This window comes from Ranitomeya variabilis, chromosome 1 (genome assembly GCF_051348905.1).
Source record: "Ranitomeya variabilis isolate aRanVar5 chromosome 1, aRanVar5.hap1, whole genome shotgun sequence".
NCBI classification, from domain to species: Eukaryota; Metazoa; Chordata; class Amphibia; order Anura; family Dendrobatidae; genus Ranitomeya; species Ranitomeya variabilis.
This window is the reverse complement of record NC_135232.1, coordinates 407,363,106-407,382,775: the sequence shown is the minus strand read 5'-3', so window position 1 is coordinate 407,382,775 and position 19,670 is coordinate 407,363,106. Positions and strand designations below refer to the sequence as shown.

Genomic DNA, 19,670 nt, shown 5'->3' with positions numbered 1-19,670 from the left:
CCCCATAGCCCACCGCTACAGGGGAGTGGGAAGAGAGGGGCTTAGGCTGGTTTCACACTTGCGTTTTTATCTGCATGCGTTTTTTAAAAAACTGCATGTGTGAAAAAACGCATGTAAACGTGGTAAAACGCTGCATTTTTTAGACGCATGCGTTTTTGCATGTAGAAAAAAATGCGGCGTTTTGCCACGTTTACATGCGTTTTTTCATGCGTTTGCGTTTTTAAAACGCATGCTGAGAAGTGTGTGACAGCTGCCAATCATCAAAATCCACAAGAAAACCCACTATAAATAGAAATAGCTAGGGGTAGGGTTAGGGCCTAACCCTAACCCTAAACGTGACAGAAATACGTGGCACTGAAATACGTGGCACTTACATAGGTGGCACTTACATAGGTGGCACTTACATAGGTGGCACTTAAATCCGTGGCACTGAAATACATGGCACGTGGCACTGAAATACGTGGCACTTAAATCCGTGGCACTGAAATACGTGTCACGTGGCACTTAAATACGTGGCACTTACATACATGGCACTTACATACATGGCACTTACATACGTGGCACTTACATATGTGGCACTTACATACGTGGCACTTAAATACGTGGCACGTGGCACTTACATACGTGGCACTTATATACGTGGCACTTACATACGTGGCACTTACATACGTGGCACTTACATACGTGGCACGTGGCACTTACATACGTGGCACTTACATACGTGGCACTTATATACGTGGCACTGAAATATCGTGGCACTATGTCATAAAATGTTCATTAAACGGTTAGGGGTGAGGTTAGGGGTAGGGTTAGGGTTTGGATCCCTTTATCACCCTGATGGTGGTGGGTGGTTTTTCAGTGTTTTTTCTGTTTTTTTTTCTATAAAAACGCATGCGTTTTTAATGTTAAGTATAGTGAAAAAACGCATGCGTTTTTTAGCGCTAAAACGCAGCGTCCAAAAACGCAAGTGTGAAACCAGCCTCAGTGCCGGAATTGACGCATCTAAGGCTACGTTCACATTTGCGTTGTGCGCCGCAGCATCGGAGATGCAACGCACAACGCAAACAAAAACGCAACAAAACGCACGCTAAAACGCTGCATTTTGTGACGCATGCGTCCTTTTTGGCCAAAAGTTGGACGCAAAAAAAACGCAGCACAATGCATGTCCATGCGCCCCCATGTTAAATATAGGAGCGCATGAAGCATGCGGCGACGCTGCGGGGCCGAACGCTAATGTGAACGTAGACTTACAGATGCGCCATTTCTTGGGTGGCTGCGGACTGGTATTTGTAGCCGGGGGGGGGACCAATATCCATGGCCCCTCTCTAGGCTATTAATATCAGCCCGCAGCTGTCTGCGTAGCCTTTCTGGCTATAAAATATAGGGGGACCCCACGTCATTTTTTGGGGGGGGTCCCTCTATTTTAATAGCCAGTAAAGGCTACGCAGACAGCTGCGGGCTGATATTCATAGCAGGCTACAAACATTGGCCTCGGCCGTCGGCTTTCCCCCTCTGGCACAGAAAATTGCGCGGGAGCCCACGCCGTTTTTTTCAGTTTTTTATTAAATTAAACGCTCATTAAGCCCTGTTTCACACTTGCGTCGGCACGGGTCCATCGCTATGCGTTGGGCCGACGTACCGACGCACGTTGTGAAATTTGTGCACGTCGTGGGCAGCGGATGCAGTTTTTCAATGCATCCGCTGCCCATTCTGAAGTCCGGGGAGGAGGGGGCGGAGTTTTGGCCGCGCATGCGTGGTAGAAAATGGCAGACGTGACGGATGTGCCAACGGTCCGCCAAAACACGACGCATCTGTTGCACGATGGACGCGACATGTGGCCATCCGTCGCGATCCTTCACTAATACACGTCTATGGGTAAAAAATGCATCCTGCGAGCACATTTGCAGGATCCGTTTTTTTCCCAAAAAGACGGATTGCGAAAAACGCAAGTGTGAAAGTAGCCTTATAGAAACATCGGCCTTTCTATTATATATCTATGGATATATCTATCTATAGATATATTTATCTATAGATATATCTATAGATACATAGATGTCTCTATCCATATATTTGGCTGCTTTCACACATCAGGTTTTTGCCGTGAGGCACAATCCAGCGAGTTTTGAAAAAAATGGATCCATTTTTTTCCGACGGATCCGTCTTTTTCTCATAGAGTTTCATCCGTTTTTTGCCGGATCCGTCAAAAAAGCTGTTTCCGCCGGATGGAAAACACATACAGAGGAACGTTTTTTCTGTCTGGCGAAAAAACGCACAGCGACGGATCCGGCAAAAAAAGTATGAAACTGAGCTGTGAAATGATGAATCCGGCCTTGGAATCCGTTTTTTCATGCATGTTTCCATTCAAATCATGCACATTTTCCGTTTATTTACTTATTTCCAAAAACGGCATTAAAACCGCGCATAAACCGCACCAAAAAAAGCATAAAAACTGCACCAAAAACTGCATCAAAACTGCACCAAAAACTGCATCAAAACCTGGTGCAGTTTCGCAGTTTTGGTGCGGTTTTGATACAGTTTTTGGTGCGTTTTTGATGCAGTTCTTGGTGCGGTTTCGGTGCGGCTTTTTCCGCAGCATGTGCACAAGTCTGCGGCTCCCATAGACTCACATTGGTTGTGCACTACACTGCGGATTTGATGCAATTCAGTGCAGCAAAAAACGCTGCGGACCTGCAATCAGATCCGCAACGTGTGCACACAGCCTTAGCATTTAGTGAACCTAGCCAAAAAGCCAAGCAAAAAACAAGCGTGGGATTGCACTTTTTTGCCATTTCATTGCACTTTGAATTTTTTTCACATTTTCTGCTAGACGACATGCTAAAACCAATGATGGCGTTCAAAAGTAGAACTTGTTCCGCAAAAGATAAGCCCTCACATGGCCATACTGACGGAAAAATTATGGCTCTGGAAAGAAGGGGAGCGATAAACGAAAACAAAAAAGCTCCAGGGGGTGAAGGGGTTTAGAAACATGGATATGGACATATCTATGGAAATAGACATAGATATATCTGTATCTATCTATCTATCTATCTATCTATCTATCTCATATCTATCTATCTATCTATCTATCTATCTATCTATCTATCCCTCTATCTGTAATGGAGTGTGGGTTGGACAAATGTAAAAGAGGAGGTCGGACAGAAATGACATCACAAATCTTTTTGAAGCTAGAGGAGGGAGAGGAGGGAGGGGTTGGGGTGTGTTTTGGAGAGGGTGTGCTAGGTTCAGGCTTAGTAGCAGTGCAATGCATCATGGAACTTGTAGTATTAGAGCACAATGACTCAGGAGAAAGGAAGTTGTCGATTAACCCCATGAGAGCTGAATCCAGCACTAAAATGTGCTGCTACAGCATGATAAAAGGTGATATTGCTAAAATAAACACAGTAGATGTTTTCAGTGGCCCATAATAGCAAGATTTATGAAAAAAAAAAAAAAGGTTATAGTAGTGGACAACTTCTTTAAGGAACATCCTTTTCAGGGTAATGAATTGTATTACAGGCAAAATAAATTACTGTGGAGATCAGATTGAAGAATCCATTTTGTCTTCCTTTTCAGAGACGTCTGGCTTAATATGAGGAAGACTTGAGCAAAATAGACATTTCCTTTTATGGACGCATTCCTTCTTGTTATTGTGACCTTTAACCTACATTCCAGAAGTTGAACGTTATCAGTAGAATAGATACTCTTTGTTAGAGAATATGAGCGCTTGTACGCATGTCTGTAAATGCTTATCTCTTTGCTATATAAAAAGGAGGGGTGAGTCCCAGTGAGTCAGAGGCGAGCTCCTGGGCGATCCCTGCACATGAATACACATCTCTTGTGCTGTGTGTCATTACTTGGATTTTCCTACATCAGAAAGCCAGGGACGGATAAGGACTCAACATTTCTTGGCCGCCCGAACAGGGACCCGAGGCGAGAGTATTTACTCAAGATTTACCTGCGGATACGGACAACGGAGATCTGGGATAATGGACGGCAAATGAACTGAAAAACCTGGCCAGGTAAGAGACATTATTAGTTCTCTTTTATCTGCCCTGTATTATCCGAAAGATCTCTATGAGCCGTGTCACGCTGGGTTAGTCTAGTAGTGAGTAGATACCTATAAAACTCGGGTTACCATATTGTATAGATTTATGAGTCTAGTCCCTGGCAGTGTGTGAACAGTGTGTGAACAGTGTGTGAACAGTGTGAAGGTTGTGACATGTTGTGAAAGAAGAATAGAAGTACGTAGAACAATAAGCCACGATTGTTAGAACAAGGTTATTGGTGAAGTCAGCCTAACTGGGTTATGAGGTAGCGTCCTTCTGGGAGACCTCCGCCCATGCTTGACTCTCCTATAGAACTTGTTTCTACATTCCCTGGATAAGGTGTGATAGAATGAGCCCAGGACGCGGTTTTCATGAGCCTGGGACAAGTATGCTAACTGACACAGAAAGTTTTGTGATCTGTATGGTGTTGCTGGGTCTGTGTGCATAATAGCACTTAAGTACGTCCTGCATATTAGAAGAAACGGAGCAGACAAGCCCTTCAATATTTTAGCTCCCTAGGAGAGAAGGCAACGAGACATCACCATAGAGTAAGTGATTGTCCAAACGTCACCTAGGGTAGTCATAGCTAATATTGAAAAGAAAAATGGGAAATAAACAGACCAAAACTGTCTTAGGACAAGTGGAAGCAGCAGATATCATACAGGAAAGATGTGGAAAGATAGTCAGAAGACAGATTAGAAGAGTAAGAGGAAAATTGGGAATTTCAGAAGCACTTATGTTCAGTACAGAATGGGAAAGACTGAGTAAAGAACGAGGTGGAATTATCAAAGACAATGGGTGGGAAGAAATCATACATTGTATGATAGAGGTCTCAAAAACAGCAAAAGAGGAGAATTGGAAGTATGATCCAGACACTTCCAAATGGATCATGGGAAAGGGAAAAAGTTGTGACATAATCCCACCACCTTACCTAGATCCAAAAGCCCAATCATTTGTACCATCTGGAAGAGCAGAAGGAGGAAAACAATTTCCAGCCTTGTATCCCAATCTTGGTGGGGTAGGAGGATGGGAATGTTCACACTGTGGACAACAAAATCCAGATTGGAGAAATGATTGCCTAGCCTGTGGTACACCTAGATATGGCGCTGTACTTGCCCCTGTTAGGGTAGTACCAAGACCTTTTAGAGAAGCTGGTGCTGACGGGGTAATGAACACCAGATATCATCAGACCAGACAATACTTCCCTTGGTCCCCTGCTGAGGGTATGTCCCTCTTACATAACGCACCAGATCCTATCCAGTTTCCAGTTAGATTTGCACAGTATATACAACAAATCATGCAGACTCATGCTGGGGTCTGGGCGGACGGGGAAGAATTATGTAGAATGAAAATGTCCCCCGGACTTTTTTCAGGAATTATTGACACACTTACAGCCCAATAGACCAGTGGCAGAAGGGGGTGCCTTACAGACAGAAGCATCAGGTACCCAGTTCACAGAGGCATTAATAATTTTCATGAGGGGAAAACAGAGGGAAAGGGGGTCTACAGGTGTGATTATGCAGAAATTTGGGCAAAGTATTGAAGAATATAGTCAGGAACTAGAAAATAGCTTTAGGGATGAAGGATTGGATTTGACTGATGCTTCAGTAAGGAGACTTTTTACAAAACAATTAATAGAGGGGCTAGATCCGAAAATCAGAGAAAAATTTAAATCCTCTACTCCAGATTGGAGAACAATTGAACAACCAAATATTGTGAAACAACGATGTTTAGGAATAGCCATGGATATGAGAGAGAATCATAAGCCTGTTAGAATAGCACAAGCTAATACAGGAGGAAGAATGAGACACAATTTTCCTTGTCACTACTGTAAAAAGCCAGGTCATTTCCAAAGAGAGTGCAGGAAGAAGTTGGCAGATATAAAGTCAGGCAAATTTGTTCCCAGAAATAACCCTCCCCAAACGGACAACCAGCAGAAATCTACCATCATAGATGGTTCCATACCAGATTCAGATTGACTCGATGTGTTACAAACTTCCCTACCAGCTAGGAGACCTATGATACAGGTGAATGTGGGGGGGAGAGAGATTCCATTTTTGATAGATACAGGTGCAACTTCCTCAATTTTGAATCAAGATTTTCTTCCAAATCCGGAAGATATTTCAGAACAAACAACTTTTGCTGAGGGTTATGATGGGGTAATTCGAACACTGCCATATACTGTGCCCCTAGAGGTCTCATTAGGACCTAAATGTTTTGCATCCAGATTTTTGTATGCCAGAGGTGCCCCAACATGTTTGTTAGGAACTGATGTCCTAAAGAAATTAGAAGCTAACATCAATTTTAGGGACGATGGCACAGTTATGTTGACTATCCCTGATGATGCAGAAACATTAGAACAATATGTCAGAATTCAGGCTTTTGAGGATTATGCTGAAGAAAAAGAGTACACCACAGATCTAGATCTCTCAATGGTCCCAGAAACACTGTGGGCACAGGGTGACACTGATGTGGGATTATTGCATATCTCTCCTGTAAAACTATCTGTGCAACCAGGAACTGTTCTCCCACAGCTCAGACAATACCCTGTGAGTGCCCAGCAGGAGAAGAGGAGAGGGACAGGTGGAAAAAGGAAGGGGCAGAAGAACAAGCAGGAATTTGGAAGAAAGATGGACTAATATGTCTACCTAGAGCCTGGTACCCGATTGTAGTTGGTGGACTGCACCACCCTACTCATGTGTCTGCAAATGCAATGACACTACTGGCAAAGCAAGTCTGGTTGGCTCCAGGTTTTGGCAACTACGCAAGAGACTATTGTGCAACATGCGCTATATGCCTGGCACATAATCCCGGACAGACAACAAAGACCCCTATGAAGCATCACGTCCGACCTCTCTATCCGTTTCAGCGATTACAAATAGACTTTATCCAGCTGCCGAAAAGTAATGGGTATGAGTATGTGTTGGTATGTGTGGACATGTTCTCGGGGTGGCCAGAGGCCTATCCAGTTCGGAAGGCTTCAGCTAAAAACACTGCTGTAAAGCTAGTTGCCGAACTGATACCCCGTTACGGTCTCCCTGAAGTGATCGAGTCAGATAGGGGTACTCATTTCACTGGAGAAATATTTCAAAATGTACTGAAAATGTTGGGTGTTGAAAGTCAGTTACACACTCCGTACCATCCTCAAAGTTCTGGTAAGGTGGAACGCATGAATGGAACTTTAAAATTAAAAATACAGAAAGCCATGGCTGAAACAGGAAAGCCTTGGACAGAATGCCTTCCACTGGCCCTTTACTCAATACGCAATACCCCAAGGGGTAAGACTAAACTGTCTCCATATGAAATTTTGTTTGGCAGGACTGCCAATTTAGGATGTTATTTTCCACAGCAACTTGTGTTAAATATTGAGTCATTGACTTCTTATGTGCAAAATCTTCAGAAACAATTAACTAAGGTGCATGCACAAGTTTTTGCTTCCCTTCCAGATCCTGACAACACTGAAGGAAGTCACAAGTTGGAACCAGGTGATCAAGTCTATGTAAAAAGACACACCAGAAAGGCTCTTGAACCAAGATTTGACGGACCCTTCCAAGTCCTGTTGACAACACCTACATCAGTCAAGCTCGAAGGAAAGGCATCATGGATACATGCAAGCCATTGCAAAAGAGCAGTATAAAACTCAGAATATTGATGTTAATAGTATTAACCTCAACGGAGGCATGGGATAAACTGAATTCTCTAACCCCTTTGAACAATAGATTCGTACAACATCATAGAAAATTAGTACATGACTTGTTAAATAATACACAACCCCTAGCAGATTGTTGGATCTGTACCCATTCACCAGTATCAGCCACAAGTATACCTTTTCTAGCAGTTCCCGTGTCAGTTGAAGAAATATTCGCTTGGCCTAATTGTTCAGACAACCTGGCCAACAACCAAATTGGTAATACTAGGCTGTGGAATACTACAATCGCCATACCAATTGTGGGATGGGTAGAATTTCCTTGGTGGCAGGGTAATCTTACAGGAAGAATAGGCAACTTACAATATTTTGCATTCAGGGGAGGAAAATGGGTACCTAGAAATAAGACTGGATTAACTGATTTAGGACAGGTCCCCACTGAAAATCTACAGCTCAGTTTCAGTACAACCACCGACTCTTCTTATGCTTTCAAACCTACAATGTTGGAAAGGTACATACATAATAGAAAATGGGAACATTCTGCGTTGTTCCCCCAAGGTGATGCAAACAGCTGTACAAGCAAACCGGGGAACCTGGTTTGTAATGAATCCGATGAGTATATCAGAGGAATGCCTTTATGTGGGAATCCCGCAGCCGGGTACTGTAGCCCCTTGGGACAAAAACCCTCTTGGTGTATGCTTCAGAATGTATCTAGATTTGTGGATTTGGCTCACAGATTGGTATTGCAGCACTCAGCACTATGGGATCTGCCTGAAGGTACATTTTGGATATGCGGAGAAGGAGCATATAAATGGCTTCCCGTAGGTATAAAGGGTACTTGTACATTAGGACGCCTAACCCCGGCTACTTTCATAATTTCAAATAAACAAGTGAATATGCAAGCCGTGCCCAAGCACACACTGTATAAAAGAGCTGCAGATAACTCACCACGTCCCTCAGGGAGACCACACATAGTGCAAATGGGTATAGCCAATAAAATTGTCAGTTCTATTTTTATTTACCCTATGTTAACACAAATGTGGGATAAATTAGTTAGAGCCACGGATTATCTAGATGATCAGATCTGGGATATATTGGATATACTAAACACTAGTATAGCTGTACAGAATCAGCTTATAATAGTCATCAACCAACATACTCTGGTATTGGATTACCTAACTGCCTCACAAGGGGGTATGTGTCAAATCATCGGACCCACCTGCTGTCATTATATAGACCCGAATAGTACTATGAGTATGACATTTAAATTAAAGGACGTACAACGACTCAGAGATCAGTATGATAAAGACAATGACCAGAATAAGGATAGCTGGTGGTCTGATACTTTCTCTTTTCTCAACCCAGCCAACTGGTTCAGAGGAATCGGTGGGTGGGTTGCTGGGATTATGCAGAGCATAATACATATAGTTATGATTATTGTAGTCATATACGTACTATTCCAGATTGTGCTCAAGAGTATCTCAGTATGCACAGATAAATTTTGTGTAATAGATGCAAGAGTATAAATTTTCTTCTTTATTCTTATGTTATCCTCTAGTGATTCTAATTAATATTACCGTACTAATTTTTGTTTTTATATTTTAGTATACTTATTGCAAAACAAAGAAAAGGTTGTGAGAGTTAAACGGAAGAATTGATACTAGATTTGATTCTCTTATTAATGATATAAGCGTGTACATGTGTAATACCAAAAATAAAGGCTTTGTCTTTGGCCCTGTGGTAATCTAAAATATGGATATGTTAAAGGGGATTTGTGATAGATTATAAAAGGAATATGTCAAAGGGGGGAATTGTGGAGATCAGATTGAAGAATCCATTTTGTCTTCCTTTTCAGAGACGTCTGGCTTAATATGAGGAAGACTTGAGCAAAATAGACATTTCCTTTTATGGACGCATTCCTTCTTGTTATTGTGACCTTTAACCTACATTCCAGAAGTTGAACGTTATCAGTAGAATAGATACTCTTTGTTAGAGAATATGAGCGCTTGTACGCATGTCTGTAAATGCTTATCTCTTTGCTATATAAAAAGGAGGGGTGAGTCCCAGTGAGTCAGAGGCGAGCTCCTGGGCGATCCCTGCACATGAATACACATCTCTTGTGCTGTGTGTCATTACTTGGATTTTCCTACATCAGAAAGCCAGGGACGGATAAGGACTCAACATTACCAAAACCAAAACTGCTCCTCCACACCTTGGGCTTTTTTCCTACGTAGCGTTTTTGATGCATTTTTTAGCTTTAGCATTGCTTTCAACTGAGACAAATGCATTCACTGGGTAATGTCATTTTAATATTTTACAACTGTAGCTGGCCATGTGGTGTGTGACACATCATCAGACACATGTTTCATTTATGAAGGAGGGACTTTGAAAGTCACAAAGCCTATTTTTATGGGGCCATCAGACTGCCTTGCTATTCATCCATCAGCCGGCTATGCTTTGCTGTTCCCATTATCAAACAGTTGGTCTCCTATACTTTTATTGCCTATGCAGTGAGTGTCAGGGCTTCCTAAAAAAAGGACGCACCCCAATACCCCTATAAAAATATGAAGAACCACCGAGCAGTCATAGAATCCAAAATTGTAACAACTTTTTTGAATATATAACAATAAAAACATGTCATATCAGACAACCGGACATGCAGGGCTAAAAAGATGGCAACAAGATGTCACCAGCATCAAAACCAGCCCAAGGTTGGGTGTATCCCTGAATGGGGGTATACATGTACAAATATATATAAAGAATATAGAATACAGTAGCGTCCACAGACTCATGGAACAGATGTAAGCGTTAAGAATAATTGGTGAGTAATGATAAAGTTATATGCTCTATAGCTGCAGTACTAATAAATAATACAATACTACAATAAACGTCCATGTATACACACTACCTGATGAAGATGGTAAGTAGCACAGGGACACCCGTCCACCCCGACACGCGTTTCGGTAATGGTACCTTCCTCAAGGGGCGCTACAAAACTACAAAATTTTATTGTAGTATTGTATTATTTATCAGTGTATTATTCTGTGATGGGATCGAATTTGGAGAGTGAGCCAGGGGAAATGCAGGGAGGGATGGGAGTCACTGCACTTGGTGGCTGGGAGCAGATTTCCTGACAGATATTATCTATTTTCTCTATAAAGTGGGAGGCCAGGTCATCAGCACAAATGTCTGTGATAGGGGCTTGTACTTTTGGCCTGAGGAGGGAGTGAAAGGTGTCAGTTTCTTGGGGTTGTTGCATAGTGAGGAGATCAGGGTGGTGAAGTAGGTCTGTTTGGCGAGGTGAAGAGCAGAATTATAGGTTCTTAACATAAATTTGAAGTGTATGAAGTCTTCTGGTGTGCAAGTTTTCCTCCATAAGTGTTCAGCACACCTAGAGCATCGCTGGAGAAATTGTGTTTGCGATGTGAGCCAGGGCTGTTTTAGTCTGTGTTTGGAGGTTCTGAGGGTGAGGGGAGCTACTTGGTCAAGGGTGCTTCTAAGAGTGTCATTGTAGTGATGTACAGCCAGATCAGGACAGGAAAAAGAGGAGATTGGGGATAATGATGAGTGTAGGGAGTCTGAAAGTGTATGAGGGTTAATAGCATATAGATTTCTGAAAGTGTGGTAGGTAGGAGTGTGCTGGGGTGGGCAAGGGATTGTGAGCGTGAAGGAAAGAATGTTGTGGTCAGAGAGGGGAAGTGGTGAGTTATCTTGTTAGGAGATTGAACAGAACCGGACAAAGACCAGGTCAAGGGTGTTACCGTCTTTGTGTGTTTCAGAGGTTGAGAGCTGTGAGAGGCCTAGAGAAGTAGTTAGTGATAGAAGCTGGGATGCAGATGTGGAAGTGGGGCTGTTAATGGGGATGTTGAAGTCTCCTAGGATAAAGCTTGGTAGTTCAGAGGACATGAAGTGCGGCAGCCAGGCAGAAAAATGGTCCAGGAAGTGGATGGGTGTGCCTGGGGGCCAGCATATGACCGCTACTCTGAGGGAGAGGGGACGGAAGAGCCTGATGGTGTGGACCTCAAAAGAAGGGAATGAGAGTGATGGAGCTGGGGGAGTGACCTGGAAAGTGCATTGTGGGGACAGGAGTATGCCGACTCCACCACCATGCCTGTTTGTGGGTCTCGGGGAATGTGGAAATTGTAAGCCACCATGGGAAATGGCAGCAGGAGAGACAGTGTCAGAATACTGAATCCCGGTTTCCGTGAGGGCCAACAGATTAAGAGACTTTTTCATAAAGTAATTGTGTAGGAAAGGAAGCTTGTTACATGCAGGCCATTGATTCCAAATGGCACAATTAAAAGAAGGAGAAGAAGGAGTGCAACTAATATTAGTAAGGTTAGTAAGGTTTCGATGTGAGATAGGGTAGGGGTTGAGGTTGGTGGATGGTGGACCAGGGTTTGGGGAGATGTCCCTTAAAATCAGTAGGAGTAGAAAGAGTAGTAGTGGTTCAGAAATTTATCAAAACATACCCTGACTTGCCGTACCTACTGGAGAAGGTGCGCCATATTTGTGCCCATTTCCGCCACTCCTCTACCGCTGTTGCCGATCTTGCAGCATTGATGCCAATTTATTTTCTTAACCTAAACTGCATTTTGGAGGGTTTCTGCTTTCAAAAGAATAATTTATTAAACCAATGAATGAATTTAACGTCAGGTTATAAGCTTTTATTTGCATAACATGGATAAGCGACATAACTTCTGTCAGGGAGTGTAGATTTGTGAACCCCTTGTAATGATGTTGGGTGGCTTCTTCCTGCATTAATCAACACACAGCATTTTACCGACTGCTTTTAAACAATCATGCACCCATTTCAGCCTTTTCCTCAGAAGCCCAGACCACTGTTAGGACTAGCATAAAATTACTTGCATTTCCCATTGACTTGCATTGCAAATATTTCACTACTCGCTCATCCCTATTCTGCATCCCAAAAATCGGAATAAAAAGCGATCAAAAAAGTAATGCGCCCAAAAATGGTAACAATAAAAACGTCAACTTGTCCCGAAAAAACAAGACCTCACATGACTCTGTGGGCCAAAATATGGAAAAATTATAGCTCTCAAAATGTGGTGATGCAAAAACTATTTTTTTGCAATAAAAAACGTCTTTTAGTGTGTGACAGATGCCAAACATAAAAACGCGCTATAAATAGTAAATCAAATCCCCCTTTATCGCCCCATTAGTTAGGGAAAAATAATACAATTAAAAAAAATTCCCATTATGGTTAGGGTTACAGTTAGAGTTAGGCTTGTGGTTAGGGTTATGGTTAGGGTTGGGACTAGGGTTAGGGGTGTGTTGGGGTTAGGATTGTAGTTGGAATTGGGGGGTTTCCAATGTTTAGGCACATCAGGGGCTCTCCAAACGTGACATGGCGTCTGATCTCAATTCCAGCCAATTTTGCATTGAAAAGTCCCTTCCGAGCTCTGCCATGCGCCAAAACAGAGGTTTACCTGCATATATTGGGTATCATCATACTCAAAACAAATTGCACAACAACTTTCGGAGTCCAATTTCTCCTGATACCCTTGGGAAAATATAAAATTGGGGGCAAAAAGATCATTTTTGTAAAAAAAAAAAAAAATAAGATTTTTTATTTTTACGGCTCTACATTATAAACTTCTGAGAAGCACTTGGGGGTTCAAAGTGCTCGCCACACATCTAGATAAGTTCCTTAGGGGGTCTGCTTTCCAAAATGGTGTCACTTTTTTTTTTTTTTACTGTTTAGGCACATCAGGGGCTCTCCAAATGCGACATGGCGTCTGATCTTAATTCCAGCCAATTTTGCACTGAAAAAGTCAAACAACGCTCCTTCCCTTCCGAGCTCTGCCATGTGCCCAAACAGTGGTTTACCTGCATATACGGGGTATCATAGAACTCCACCAGAAAGAATGATCATAAGGCAATTTTTACTGTATCAAAACCACAATTTTATTAAAGCACAATATCATTTAAAATCATACTGCCATAATTAGGGAAGTGGAACAACGGACAGCTCCAAGTGATAGACATTTACCTCACATATTGAGTATTGGTGGGAAGCTAATAATAACCAGTATAAATAAATAGTTTTTCAAGTTGACACACAGGTGTACTAGGTTTAAAATCATATGTATCCCATATTAATTAATTAATCCTGTATAGTAGAAGAAAACACGGCACTCAATAGAAAAAAAGTTTTTTGTAGGTGCTCAAGTAGGGTCTCCAACCCATAGAACAATAATAGAAAAAACTTGGCACTCAGTAGTGAGAAAAATTATTTTGCTTCTTTTTATTATTAATGCATCCAGACAAAATTAACGAATAAAAGTTTTCAGTCCGGCAAAGGACCTTCATCAGACAATTCTTTCGTGTGAACTATAAATACATAAAATAAGAGAACATCAGAAAATATAAATTGTCACAAGATGCAAAATATATCGAAAACAGTTGCTATACAGTGGTGATGATCATTAGAACTGGTGAAGTACAATTCAAAAACCGAAGAGATCTATCCGTGAGTGCTCTGTGGATGGTAGAGGCTCCAGTGAGTACGCCGATCGTGCTGTATGACATAAGTATAAGGGAAATGCAAAAGTGATATATTTGACTAATCAAAATCCACAACATATTAGAGTCCTGATAGCACTGAATGGTGAAGGATACGTAATTGGATATCCATGCCCTAGAGTGAACACGGTGTAAAATACATAGAGAGTCTTTTGATAGAAGTATCAGGTGACGATCTAAACATCAGATAAAGGATTAAGCGGTCACTGAAGCCCCCGTCTCACTAAGCGAGATCGCTAGCGAGATCGCTGCTGAGTCACAAGTTTTGTGACGCAACAGCGACCTCAGTAGCGATCTCGCTATGTGTGACACGTACCAGCGACCAGGCCCCTGCTGTGAGATCGCTGGTCGTGTCGGAATGGCCTGGACCTTTTTTTGATCGTTGAGGTCCCGCTGGGTAGCACACATCGCTGTGTTTGACACCTTACCAACGACCTCGTTGACGACTCAGACACTGAATTGTCATAATAGCTCCCATGTGACATCGTTGTACAGGTCGCTACAGGTCGCTGGTGAGATGTCAAACAGTGAGATCGCAGCAGCGATCATTGGGAAGATCTCACTGTTTGACATCTCACCAGCGACCACATAGCGACGCAGCAACAATCCCTGACAGGTCGTATCGTTGTCGGGATAGCTTTAGCGTCGCTAATCAGTGAGACGGGGCCTTAACAGTGAATATCATGTGAACAACCTGGAAAATATGAACAGGCGTTAATAGTAACCTGTATATAGAATGTGCCACAGATAATGATTGCAATAAGAGGAGTGACAGATATAGTGCCTGACATAGGAAAAAGGGATGGAACAAATAGTTTGGGTAAAGTAGAGCAGCCCAAATGGAAGATATAACAAGAAAAAAAAAGGGGTTAAAGATACCATAAATGGTGCAAAATACATATACCTGGATGTAGAAGCAATCTAAGAAGGTATAAGGAGCGTCCACAGATTATATAACAGCCTTCTGCAATAGGTATAATCTGCTGCAATAGGTATGATCTATAAAGGGCAAAGAGGGAGCACAGGTAATCGCATGAGTAAAGGAGTAAAACGAGGATAATAGAGCATGTAGCACCTTAGTGCCAAATACCTGAGATATGGAACACCAATCACACAGGGAGGATAAAGCGCCGGGGCATGTGGCAACATCAGTTGCAGAGGCAAAGCGCTGAAATGAAGGTGTGTAAATATTGAATTAGAACCCATGGGGTAGGAGAGGACGTATGGGGCGCAAAGAGTGCAGTATATCCTTACATTACCTGTGTCCGGATCAGTGAGGAGGAAGCGTGGCAACGTGCCGTGCAGCAGGAGGGACGCTGCAGTGCTGTGTTACTTCCGGGTATAAATCACGGTCTGTGGTGATGTCGTCGCAGTCATGTGACCGCCTGAGACAGAGCAGAGGCCAATTAAGGGAATGACTAGAGGAGAGGGGAGGGGAAGAACTGCTTAATACCAGATATAGGAGGATTGGTAAAACCTATCGAGGAGAGAATAAAGGGAATATATGTGAAAAGAGCATATAGAACAGGAAATATATATGGGCTGAAAAAGGGGAGAAAAAAAAAAGAAGAAAAAGGAAAGAAAAGAAAAAGAGGAATGGACCGCTAAATAAGGAAAAAACAAAAATGGAGATATATAAGATCAAACAAACAGTTCTCAGTCTCATAGTAATATACCATGCATGACGATGGAGGTGCCCAGTGAAGTGAATGGTGTATTAACGATTCTAAAAACAGAAAAAAAAAATTAGATTAAAAAACAATATACAGATGTATTGTCATAAATAACATAATAGACAATAAACATAACACAATAAGCAAAAATATTCACAAGAAGGATGATACATCATATTCCCGATTGAGCCCTTTGGGCTCAAGGGTCTGGAGTGTGAATATCCAGAAAGCTTCCCTTTTTTAAGCAATTTGGTCCTGTTGAGGCCTCTCCTGTTGGGATCAATTTGTTCCAGAACTTGGAACCTAAGTTGCAAGATATTGTGATTTTTTTCATGGAAGTGGTACGGGAGGTTTAGGTGGGTTTTCTTGCAGCAGATGGTGGATTTGTGCTGTGACACTCTGTCCCTGATAGGTTGGGTATTCTCGCCAACGTAGGCTAAATCGCAGGGGCACTTTATTAAATGTACAACATATGAGGACTCACATGTGAAAAAGCCCTTAATTGGAAATCCTTGACCTGTGTGGGGATGAAAGACCATGGGGCCTTTCTGTATATTGTTGCATTGTAGGCAATTCAAGCAAGGGAAGGTCCCTTGTTTTTGCATCTGCAAAAAAGGTGTGCCTGGGTATGCGGGTTTTAGAACCTATGTCTGCCTTCACCAGTTGGTCCCTTAAATTCTTAGCCCTACGGAAACATGGGAGGAATAGTAACTTAAATTCTGAGATTACAGGATAACTCTTATGTAAAAGATTCCAGTGATGCCTGATGATAGACTACACCAGATTCGAGAAGGGGTGATAGGTGCTCACAAAAGGAATACGTTTGCCACTGTCATTGGCTCTCATGGATGTACCACCTTGTCTGGCCTTGGCCAGTGTGGCGGTAGGATAACCCCTTGTATGAAATTTATCCTGCATTTCATTCAATCTCCTGATTTTTGTGGACTCATCAGAAACAATCCTGCTAACCCGTTGAAATTGGGATTTGGGGATGGCCTTTTTGATGGCCGGGGGATGGCAGCTGTTGAAGTGCAGTAAGCTGTTCCTGTCAGTAGGTTTAGAAAATAGATCAATGGCTAATACACCATTATGCTGTTTGCAGACCAGGGTGTCAAGGAAGATAATACGCTCCATGTCGTGTTGTATGGAGAATTTTAATTCCGGCCATATGTTGTTAAGGTGTTGATCAAACAATAAGAGTGATTCAATGGGGCCATCCCAGATGCAAAAGATGTCATCTATGAATCTGCGCCAGATGCGCGAATGGGTCTGAAATAACGGATGGGTATACACAAAATCATTTTCAAAAGATGACATGTAAGCAATTGCATAAGGGGGCGCTACATTTGAGCCCATAGCGGTGCCCTGTTGTTGGACATAGAAGGTGTCCTCAAACATAAAGTAGTTTTCTTTGAGAACCAGGTTGAGGAGGTCAGCACAAAATTGCCAGATTTTTTTGTCAGCGCCTGCTTCGTTAAGGAGTCTATCAATTGCAGACAACCCCTTGTCATGGGTGATAGAAGTATACAGGCTACTAACGTCCCAAGTCACCAATATTGAAGGCAAAGGAAGAGGGCCCAACACCCTAATGAGTTTAAGGAAGTCATTTGTGTCCAGGATAAAAGACCTGGTTTGTTTTACCAATGGGGTGAGAATTTTTTCAAGCACTATGGCTAGAGGTGCAAGAATAGAATCAGTGAGGGCAACTATAGGACGCCCGGGTGGTTTAAACAGCCATTTGTGGATTTTGGGCAACAAATGGAACACCGGAGTGATGGGGTCCGATTTAATAAGAAAGTTTTTGAGTTTTTTTATCTATAGTTCCCACCTGTTCATGAATTTCCAGAAGATTTTTAATCTTTCTGGCTATTGTATCAAGTGGATTGTGAGTTATGACTTTATAAACTTCAATGTCACTAAGTTGTCTATGGGCCTCTTCCAAGTAATCAGTCCTATCCATAACCACTATGGCCCCACCCTTGTCAGCTGGTTTAATAACCAGAGTGCTGTCAGAGGATAACTGTTCTAAAGATAATCTTTCAGGTGGTGTCAAATTAGTGTGAAAATGAAATTTCCCAGACTGTACATCCCTATGGAAATGATCGATGTCCCTTTCTACCGAGGAGATAAAGGTCTCAACAGGTGGACTGTTTTTTGGAGGCATGAAGGAGCTCGGAGTATGTAAACCCAGGCTCTGGAGACCAAGGAGAGAAGGGGTAGCCAATAATGGAGGGTACCTTAGTGATGGTTGAGTTGAGAAATGGACACGTAATCGGAGGTTATGAAAAAGTCTCTGTAAATCCTTGTTAAGTTCAAATGGATTGAACCTATATGTAGGGCAGAAGGATAAACCTTTCTGAAGTAAAGTCAACTGTGAAGTGTCCAATGATTTGGAATAGATGTTGATTACCAATGGGGGTTGCATACCTGTGACCTGGTCGACATCTGGCTTCTGGAGTCCCCGGCGGCATTGGCCCCCCCGCCTCGTCTTCCTTTTGCTCGTCCCCGGCTGTGCCCTAAAAAAGCATTGGAAGAATAGGTATTTGAAGTGCTGGGTCTGCGGTCGGCCGAGCCTGAGGAACTTAGGGAGGTTCGTCGCCTGAAGGATCGCTGAGGGTCTCGCCATTGGTATACTCTGTTCTGGAGGTAATCCTCGGTATCCCTTAAAAATTTTGACCTTTTCTTTTTCTCCTGTTCTGACCTGTGAGTGCATAGAGTCCCCTGATTCTTTATTTTGAGTTCCTGAAAGGCTTCTTGGGACATGGTGCTGGTTAATTGATTTTCGATGGCACATATTTGAGAATTGACGGTTTCCATGTTCTGTTGCAAAAAGGACAAGGTTAATGTCATAAGATCAGCAGAGCACTTATTAAGTATATGTTCAAACTTGGTGCAATAGTCCTTGTCGTCCCTGAAGAATGTAGGTTGTAGAGGGACTCTCAGGCCCCGTGGAATTCGTTGAACCCGAAGATATTCGGCTAACCTGATGATATGTAGTTCAAGGTTGACTGCTTGTTTGGATTCCCGCTCCAAATCCCTGTTCTTAATCTCCTGTGTGGGGATTTGGAGGAAGTCACTGGATGCAGTCACTTTGGATAGAATCTCGGCTGTCTCAGTAGCATTATAGAAAAAAGTACGACTAGACATTGTCTATGGTGCTCGTGTGCGGAAAAATGGAATAGTAGAAGAAAACACGGCACTCAATAGAAAAAAGTTTTTTGTAGGTGCTCAAGTAGGGTCTCCAACCCATAGAACAATAATAGAAAAAACTTGGCACTCAGTAGTGAGGAAAATTATTTTGCTTCTTTTTATTACACAGGTCAACAAAAAAAATTTTTTTTTCTGGTGTCCAAAATATGGGTATTTTTGGGGTGCTGATTCTGAATATGCTATCAGTTTTGCCAGATTGGCTCAAGTTTTTGAGATTTTTGGTATCTTATTTATAGCACTTGTTGGTAAATGCGACACATCATCTCATTAATTTCTTTGGATTAGTACTTGAACTGAGCAGTTCTCAATATAGTTTTGTGTTAATTAGTGTTCTAAAAGTGTATTTTGCCTATTTTGGGGTTATGCTTGGGGACCAAGACAAGTTTTGGGCACCACACATAGTGTGCAAAGCATGTATCGAATTATTACGAAAATGGAGCAAAGGACAAAGAAAAAGCTTCAAATTTGGTGTTCCAATGGTGTGGAGAGAGCCAAAAAATCATCATGATGACTGTTATTTCTGTGCAGTGCAAGTGCAAGGATTCAATA

At 42.3% G+C, this 19,670-nt stretch overlaps 1 long non-coding RNA gene across 1 annotated transcript; it reads right to left on the bottom strand.

Moving 5' to 3' along the window:
• Nucleotides 1-15,209: 15,209 nt before the first annotated feature.
• LOC143807981 (uncharacterized) lies at nt 15,210-15,550 on the bottom strand. The gene is made up of 3 exons (XR_013221904.1): nt 15,498-15,550; nt 15,329-15,406; nt 15,210-15,237 (listed from the first exon to the last, which is right to left on the bottom strand). It is a non-coding gene; the product is annotated as an uncharacterized LOC143807981 (long non-coding RNA).
• Nucleotides 15,551-19,670: the final 4,120 nt, after the last annotated feature.